General features: G+C 41.3%; 1 pseudogene; it reads right to left on the reverse strand.

Annotated features, from left to right (window-relative positions):
• Window positions 1-2,336: 2,336 nt before the first annotated feature.
• Window positions 2,337-9,114, reverse strand: LOC149859755 (uncharacterized; annotated as a pseudogene).
• Between the last annotated feature and the right edge of the window lie 620 nt (window positions 9,115-9,734).

Below are 9,734 nucleotides of genomic sequence, written 5' to 3' on the forward strand. Positions count from 1 at the left end.
TGCTGCTCATGGTGCAACAGAGGAAGGGGAAGGTGGAACAATGAGCACCTGCATGAGTGGTATGCAGCCCGGGGCCTGCAGCCTCCCTTCCCCCAACATGCAGTCCCCAGCAGTTTAGACATTGGACCACCTCTGCTATAAACTGAGGTATGATTGACTAGTATAAGGTAACAACATGCTCTTTATACTGCATAAGCTTCCTGGACATAATTTTGAGGATGTCAACCTGCAGTATGCACTTTAAAATCTGTGTAGTATATTCTAAATGTATTGTGCAGGATGAATGTAGAACAGGTTTTGAAGGGTTATTAACACTTCTCATTTCACCCTTCAGCTGTGTCATTGTCATTGTAGGCCCACAGATTCCATTGCTTCACTGACTAATAACTATAACAACACTATTCCACACCTGCTTAAAGTATTCATTATCAGTGTGGAGCAGCTTCTGACGAGGAGCACTTAATTCTAATCAGGAACATAATGCTGCATATAAATGTCAAAACCAAACATTTCTAACCCATAAAAATCTGCATTGTTCTCTCAGTCTCCTTTGTCCTACTGACTGGCACCTTTAGAAATACCTTGAGTTCTTGTCATGTTCTGAAATATTTTAGCTAAGCAAATCATTGAGTTAACCTCTATAAATAAAGGAATTACTGAACGGCTGAGGGGGAAAAAGAGTAATCTTTTCTGAGAGGATGTTGTCTGCTATAGATAAAAGAGGATGTTGTCTGCTATAGATAAAAAGAGATCCAGTGATCTGATGCAACTTCAGAAGAATTATTTTTAAATTCAAAATTTAGACTGAAAGCAGTTAAATAACTAAACTTGGCTTTTTGGAACAGGCTTGTATATAATGCTAATAGCCAGTGACTGGTCTTGATGACATGCTTGGAAACAGCATGACCTCAGAGTTAAGAAATATTAAAGTCTGCAACGTGGATTCTCTGGTTCTGTGTTAACACCTACTTTCTACAAAGTAGATGTCAGCAAAGTCAGCTGTTCAAACAAAATTTAAGAGTTATTTGGACTCTAAATACTACATTTTACCTTCACTTCTGTATTGAAACAAGTTTTGGATACAACAGTAGTACCACCTAGACCCAGGAGATGATGTCTTTTCAGATTTCTTAGCTTGCTTACTGACTAAATGTCATGGTAGTGTTTTGTTTTCAAGGTTTGGTAGTTCTGTATTGAGGTCCCCTACATGATAGGGTTCGTTCTTTAGCACCTGAAATAAGAGTTTGGCAATGTTGATCTGACTTCTGTTATTCAGTAAAAATCTATGAAGGAATCAGATTTTAAATAACACTCAGCCCAATAGTTTACATCCTAGGTACAAACCTGAATTTTGGAGTTTATAATAGAACTGGTAATGCTCAATAACTTCAGTCCTGGTTCTGAATACCACTTTTATAGATTCATAGATTGTAGGTGGAAGAGATGAATAAATATATTGTATACATTTTCATTTACTGGGGTAAGTTTGAATATATTGCTGTATGTGATACTTAATGCATCACTCCATAAGCAGCTCTATCATTAGTGGCAGTGTAGGCTTCAAGATTAATGCCAGAAATTTGGGTCCAACAACTCATACAAAGAAAGTGATTTCACTGCCTAGAGGCCTCTGTTACCAGATTTGCCCGCTACTTTGGGGTGTGCTTATTTATTAGGGCCAGGGTCTTGGTAATTCTATCAATGCGCTACTTGTGTTACTTGTGTTTCTATATGGAGCTGTATCTCTCCCTTCTGCAAGTCCTCACCCCCAATGGAGCTATCTTGCAGGTCTCAGTTCAGTGGGGCTGGGTTCCTCCAGTCCCCAAATCAGTCATACACACAAACACACACAGATTAATGTGGCATGCCTGACCTGGCTGGGTTGATCAGCATGGACAGGCTGACACCCTCATATGCCAAGAATCAGTTCATCACAGCAACAGTAACTACAGTCAGACACAAGCACACAGTTAAACAGAATACCTCTGAATCCACTTGGTGTCCAGATGACACCTTCATGAGCCAGCATTCAGTTCACTAGGGCACGTCTGAGCCAAACTGGGTCAATCAGCCTGTACAAGCTGATCCCCTTATGTGTTTCAAACTCAACACATCCCAATCTTTTAGCCTCTTGATGAGCAGACCCCACACTACTTTTGGGCTTCGCAGGGATCTTTAGCTTAGGTAAAAGGAGCGTTGCTGCAGAGCAAGTGGGGAAAGAGAAGTAAAGAAGGAAAAATATACCCAGTTACCACCAGTTTGACTATAAAAGTTATTTATTGCTAAGTATATGAAATATACAATGGCACTAGCAGTAGTAGACATGCAAAGGAAAAACAAACACAATCACAGTATACCCTGGTTTCACTAAGTATTTGGGGAAATAGCTCAAGCTTAACTAATGCAGTTCAAGTTCAGAAATCTATGCTTAGAGAAAGAGAAGAGAGAGAGAGCTGGAATGTCACCAGTCCAAGGCACTCGGGCTGCAAAGCTGACAGGTTAAAGTTCTCAGCACGATCCTTGAAGGGAGATGATTTGCCTCCTGCAGCCTCTCCAGAAGAAAGCAGGTGGTGTCAGCACACTGCTGCTTCTTTTACAGATTTTTATACCCTCAGTTCAGCTTCTTTCAAGCATTCTCAATAGTGTAAATCAAATTGTCTTTTCTATTGACAAAGGGTTATCTGGTTGGAACATCTCAGGAAACTGATTGATACTCAGGAAACACATACTTAGGAGCCAGCTTGACATTCCTATAGATAGCAGACATACTTGATGGGACATCGCCTGGTGTCTTCAGAAACAATAGATAGCTTGCAGCATCAGGGTTTTGGATTTTTACTTGCTGTGAACAAGCCTCAGCTTAGCATGACTTTTTCAGATCTTACTATAGTCTTTTAACAGACTTAAGGCAATTATTGAAGTGTTCATAACCTTTTATGGAGAGGACTTCCACCAGTCATCCCAGGAAAAGTATGACAACACTTGTGGACAGGGCTCCAACGGGCTGGACGCTGTGATGAACCCTGTACCATTGTTCAAATGTTGTCCATATCCCACTGACTCGGTCTATTGCCTCAGCATTCCCTAACCCGGCAACCGAGTTTTAGCTAATTAAGTTTACACAGGCTTCCCATAGTGGGACCGGAAGTGTACGGCCCGAGATGCCTATTAAACTTACTTCTGCTTAGAGGTGTGTGTGTTGGGAGAGGGGGAGGAAAAGTCCTTTGTAAATCCAGATTAGAACTGGTCTGATAAATGCTGAGCTGGGTGTGAGGGTTGATTAGCATTTGGAGCACAGCTTCCCCATCATGCAGTGCTCCTCTGCTTTGCTGGTCCCAGAATTCACTGCAGTCTCTGCTTCAGCCTTTCTGTTCTCCATCTCTCATGTAAATGAATGGTCATCTGTTCCCATCTCAGATGCAAATAAGACCTAGGGCAGTTGTTTCACTTTTGTCACCCTTATCTAGAGGGTTTTAGGTGTGTCTCTCACTGCATTTTAATCAGTTTCTGTTTAGGTGCAGGGGGGGAATTCTTTGTGAGACAGTCTGAGTCCTGCGTCAGGGTTCCCCAAGAACACGGAGCTGAGAAGTAACAATTCCCCCCGGTGATGGGGTGCTTGCGTTGAGCGAGTATCCCCATCACATCTTTGCTCCGTGGTACTGGTTTTGATCTTCTATCCATTGCAATCATCACATCAGTCTCTGGATCCAGCAAACTAGTAGCATTAGACCAATCACTAGTATAATTTGAAAACTAGTAATTACTACAATGGGGTGAAGCATGACATTTAAAAGTCCTGTTGCATTGGGACTCCATCCAAACAAAACCTCCCACCAGGCGTGATGGCCTGCATTTTTAACTGTAGCTGATAGCTTAGAGATCTCCTGATTGTGGTGTTAAATCTCGAGTTTGCCATTCTCTCCCAAAGTTTTGAGTCTTTGCAGTTCAGCTTGTAAAAAGGGATGAGTTAATAGGTTCTTAATGATGATGAGACCCATTTCTAGTAAAACGGGGGACACGTCTTTGTAGAGCTCAGGGTAGGCATTCAAATGTTGTATGGTCCATATAGGTACAGTAAACTTAAGATCACAGGTAACAGTGGTGGTTACATTACAGAAACAGCAATTAATATAAGGCACCATAGGTTGAATCCAATATCCATTAATTAATACAATATCACATCTTGTTCTCATGCACACACATGCTTTATCCACATAAACAATAGCAAATTCCCTTTCTTGGATAACATCAAAGGAACAGTGAGTCTTGTTCCCAGGTTGTGGGAAAAAACATTCACCATGCTCCTCCAATGCTTGGTCTTCACAGATGTAACCCAAACCTTCTTTTCTCCTACACCCTTTTACATTTACTGTTTTCCCCGCATTATCTTTCTGCCAGGCCCAAGCGTTATGATCCTTGGAGTACATCACTGAGCTATCATCAATTTGTAATTCTAATGGGACTATTGGGTGGATTGTTCTAATTTTCTTGCCTGCCACAGTTATAAGGAATAACTGCAAGCTTTGCTGGTGGTGATTGTACAAAGCATTAACTAATCTCCACCAGGGCTGGAGGGCAATTCTTCCTCCATTACCGAATCAGGTCGATTGCTTCCATGGGAGTTTGTCCCACCATGGCTTGCCGAATCATTCCCATGATTATATTTTGGGTGAGAGCCTGAGCTTGCTCACATGCTAAAGTCAATGATACCTTATTTTGGAGAGCCTGTACACCAGGTATCATTAACTTTTCATCCCCTTCTATGAGTCTTTCCCACCCAGGAAATACCTTACTTATTAGCTGCTGTTCCTCACTTAACATTTTTAAAGATGCAGTTAATGGAGTTCTGATTTTCCCCATATTTTCAGTGGCATATGACAGTTTATTAGCAAGAACTTCTATATTTGCAGTATCAATTAAAAAGACTCCTGCTCCTACTGGTGCAATCCAATCGCTTATGGTACAGGTTCCTCGAGTCCACGATGGCTTACAGAAGAATGGACTGGAGCCAGGGATAGCCTTAGTTCCATAACAAAACTGGAGTGGCTTTCTAGTGGCACTCTGTGTGCAACTGGCCAAAGCTTTGCCAGGGACAGCCTGGGGCAAGGTTAGCAGCATAAAACTGGTAGCGACGCTGCAGGGCCAGGGGGTTGCTTCCATTTCCATAAAATCCATGAATAGAGTCTGAACATCTGACTCCAGATACAGCAGTGTTTTGGTGCAGCTATGGGACATCAGGGTTCATGTCTAGAGACCTGTGAGGGGACAGAGAAAAGAAAAACAAACTCCCCCACACTCCCCGTATATATTGGGAGAAGCTGGGATCACATTGCAGGGTAAAAGTGGAGCATTGATCTACGAGAGGGTGGCCATAACAAGTTGAGCACTTCTCTGGCCTTTTCCTGCCTCAACATCGAGGTAGGCACTGACAAGCCTATCCGATGTGTATTTTCCAACGGCTTAAAGCCGTTCCTTCCTGCTAGCCATGAAGGGTGGCCGGCAGGATAGAGAAGACTGTTTACCCTACTCCTTGAAGGTCCGGTGGTTTACCCTTCCATTCTTTGAGCTGTGAAGAATGAAACCATTTTCTCCAAGGTTTTCTACCTTTTCCATTCAGGATTTCAACCTGATAAACATTGGGGCTGGCTCAATTTACAATAAAGCAAGGACCATCCCAGGTGTGAGTCAAAGAGTGTTCCTTTGCTACACAAGCTAAATCTTGTTTCAAGGTAGCCAGGGCAGTTTGTTGGTCTGCTCCCAATTCCTAAATCCTGTTTTCCTTTAATAATTTGTACAGAGAACATTTCAATGATCTCTCTGGAGAAGTTAAAAGTTTCCAAAAGAGCTCGCAAAGAGTGTGCGTCTGTGGGAGCAGGCAGCTTTCCTACTGTCTCTCCCCTTTGCTGATCTGGAGTCCTGCCATCCTCTCCAAGACATACACCCAGGTATTTCACTTGTTGCTGCACTAACTGAGCCTTTTCTCTATTCACCTTAAATCCAGTTTCCTGTACTATAATCAGCACCTCCATAGTGATTTCTCTGTTCATTTCTGAAGTGGGGGTGTGTATCAAAATGTCATCCCCAAGAACATGGAGCTGAGAGGTAACACCTCTCATAAAACAGTTGCACAGTTTGAAAAAAGAACCAAATGGTATTTTAGGGGTAAATTCTAAGGCTTTGGCACCTCCAACTTTTAATAATCAGTTGAAACTGCACATGCCTGGTACCTCCCTTATCCAGATTTGGTCTGTTAAGAGCAAAGGTATCATCTATAATATGATGCTACTGGTATACAATAGGGGCTGTATGTGCAATACAGAATTGTTTTTGTCAACTGAGTGTGTCACAGTGCTTTTCAGACTTCTGCCAGCTTTTTTTCCCCCACTATACTAAACTAGTTGGTGGAAATGGCCTTGGTAAGCAATAATCAGTATTGGTGTTTCATGGGGAGTTCATTTTTTGCCTTATTGACACCCATGCTTTTAAGGTGCCTAATAAATGAAAGCTTATCAATTGTCATGACTTCACTTTTCTCTTGTAGAAATCTACTGTTTGTACTAACAACAGCAGTACTCTAAACCCATCTGTCTTCCACTTAATTGAAAAGAAACCTCATGGCTGGAAAAAGTTTGAATCTATAAGAGCAGGAGTCAGCAAGTATCCTTTTTACCTTGCTGCTTGCTGTTTAGTTGCTAAATTTTCAAAACAGCATTCTGTATGCAGTGAGGGAGAAATGTGAGAACAGGAATTCAGGTTTTTTTTCAAAATACTCAGCCTGCCTCTGGATCCTTATCTGGAAGGATAATGGCTGTATTTTTCTTGCTCATCAGGTTTTTATCATCTGTTTTAGTGAGGTCAAAACATCGCTATTGCTTCTTACAAAGTCACGCTGATTCTTTTGTAGAATAAAGCTTTGCAGGGAAGAAAGGAAACTTTAAATACTTCTGGTACTCATCCATTGGATTAATTTTCTAGAGCAGTGGTGACAAACTTGTTTGCCCTACAGACCAAATGAGCAGTGCCAGCTTTGTCTGCAGGCTGTATCCAGTCCATGGGCTCTATTCAGCTGCATGAGGATTGGAAATCTGGCAGGAAGAGAATTGTGGCAGTGTTAATTGCCACTGTTCCCCCAATGCCAAATGTCCCTGTTTAGAACAGTTCAGAGAAATCTTTACCTTCATATGTGCTAGTGCAAATATCAGTCTGAAAGGCATTTTTCTATTGGTAGCACTTCTACTAATGGTATAGTTTCATGGGCAATGAGCAAGTTGTCCTTTTATAGATGAAGAGTATGGAAACATCCTGCCTGTGAGCAAGCTAGGTAAAGCCAGTGTCCTCTCATTTTACTAATGTATCCCTGCCTCGCTTTCTTACAGAAGTTTTGGCAATGTGAACTCTTCCCTCTACTTGAATTTTCTATCTTCAGATGTTGTAGCACAACCTTATAAAGTTGTCTCAAGTCATTGAGTTTATGGTTGCTTTCTCCACTGATTTTTCTGCACCTTTTAGAAAGAAGGTAGTTTTCTCACTAGCTCATTCTTATGCCACACATCATGAACTAATACTACTGAAACCACCACACCGCAAGTCCTTTTCCCTGCCCTATGGAGCTTGCTGTACTAAGACAAGAAATACAAGGGAAGGGAAATAAGTCAGCAGTTCCAGGAAAGAAAAATCTGCAGAAAATCAGTGTTTAACACTTGCCTGAAATGGGTGCTTTTTGTGGGGGGAAGGAAGGAGGAAAGGAGGAAGAAACAGGTGAAAAATTCAAAAAGGTGAGTTTTGAGTCTGGGTCTTGTGTTTTAAAGCTCATGTGAGCTTTAGTTCAAGTGCCCCTGCTGCCATTTTTAAGCACAGGGACACTGATACATGAGACACAGTGGTGATTTAATTAGAGTGGCTCTCAGAGTCACACCACACCCCAGCCCTAGAGCATGTGTAAAAGTACCCAAAATGGTCACTTTTCCTTTCTGTTACTATGGTCAGTCTCCTACTGATATTTATCATATCACTTGAGGCCTTCATTCAGAATGTGGTCCCATTCTCCTAGGTGCGGTATAATCATTGTTCCTGTACAATTAGCTGTATTGGGTTCCAGCTTTTGTGAACCCAATACAGCTAATTTATAGAACAATTTAAGAAAGGAGTATTCTGATTCTGAACCACATGATGAAGTGAACTTAAACAGAAAAAGGGAAGCATGTGTACTGCATGTGGCAAGACTGAGTTCAGTGGAAAAATCATTTAATTTAGAGGAAAATGAGAGAGCAGCTGTACTTCATTACCTGCCATTTTACAGAGTGGATAATTAATGCTGGAGGGAAGAAGGTTAGGAAAGTGATGTGTGACAAGGGGATGTAGTTAATGATTAAAAAGAAATTATGAACAATGCTACATAGTTCCTAAAAATAAAACTTGGAAAATGTCCCTCATGTACAAGTCAGGTTCTTATTTCAATGTATTAACTAAATCACTGTAATAGCTATGGGACAACTCAATGGGTCTAGTGGTAAATGGGAAATACACTTTATTAAAACCATAATGTCAAATATGCCTCAGCTGTAATTCCATTGATGTTATATCAGGATTAAATCTGGCCCTTCATTTTTTTGTATGGATCTGTCTCCAGCACATAAGTGAATTTTTCTAATGGTCTAAGAACTTCCTTCACTTGAAACCTGAAAATATTTGGAGAGATTATTGAACTGAAAAATGCTATTTGTACATCATCTCCTCTTCAGCCACACCACCCCCCGAGTTCTCATAATGTAATGTTGAGATAAGCACTATATTGGCCGCAGCATTCCTCCACCCCGGCTAATCTATTCTGTTAAGTTGTATTCCAGGAAAAGGGCAAGAGGGGTATGGACACAGGATCCATCGGTGATGGAAATGCTTGAGGACAGTGCATGGAGAAGTCCTACTACTACCTAGAAGAAAACTATCCAATTTGCAAAACTGGAGCTGTCTGGATTTTGCAACTACTAAGCAGCAATTTAAGAATCAATAAATGATTATTACATAACCAAAGTCCCTTTTTGCTCAAAGGAAAAAGACTGTGAAATGGGCTCTATGGCAATCATCTCCAGTAAATGATTAAAAACTTACCAACAACTTGCACTAGCCTTCTTATGATTGTATCAGTATCAGTAGCAATCCCTGTAAAACCTTGTGTTTGCATCTCATTGTTTTGCTTACACAATGGAAGAACAATGTTTAATGGTGGTACTTTCAGGATGAAGAGATTCCTTAGCAGGTTGGTGGCTTATCAGTTGTAAAACAGCTTGTTGCTATATCTTCTTCCTGAAAGGCCTGTGCCAATTTACTGCAATATAAAAATAAGCCAGCAGCTCATATGTGCTCTTGTTGCAAAAAAGCCGCCAGTATACTGAGTTTTATTGACAAGAGTATCACTTTCAAATCAAGAGAAGTGATTCTTCTCTGTTGAGGCCTCGTCTGGTGTACCAGGCCTCAGACTGGTGAGGCCTTACTTGGAGTACTGCGTCCAGTTTTGGGTCAGATTAGAAAGTCCAGTACAGAACAACAAAACTGGTTAGGGGCCTGGGAAACAAGATTTATGAGGAAAGATTGAAAGGGTTAGGGGTAGTTAGTCTGGAGTAAACAAGACTGAGGAAGAATTTGATTAGTCTTCAAATAACTGAAGGACAATTGGGCTTTCATTTGTGGCTGTAAGGGACAGGACTAAGAACACTGGCCTCAAGCTGCATCAGAGG

The sequence above is a fragment of the Crocodylus siamensis genome, chromosome 7 (genome assembly GCF_052110815.1).
Source record: "Crocodylus siamensis isolate JL-2025a chromosome 7, ASM5211081v1, whole genome shotgun sequence".
Lineage (NCBI taxonomy): Eukaryota > Metazoa > Chordata > Crocodylia > Crocodylidae > Crocodylus > Crocodylus siamensis.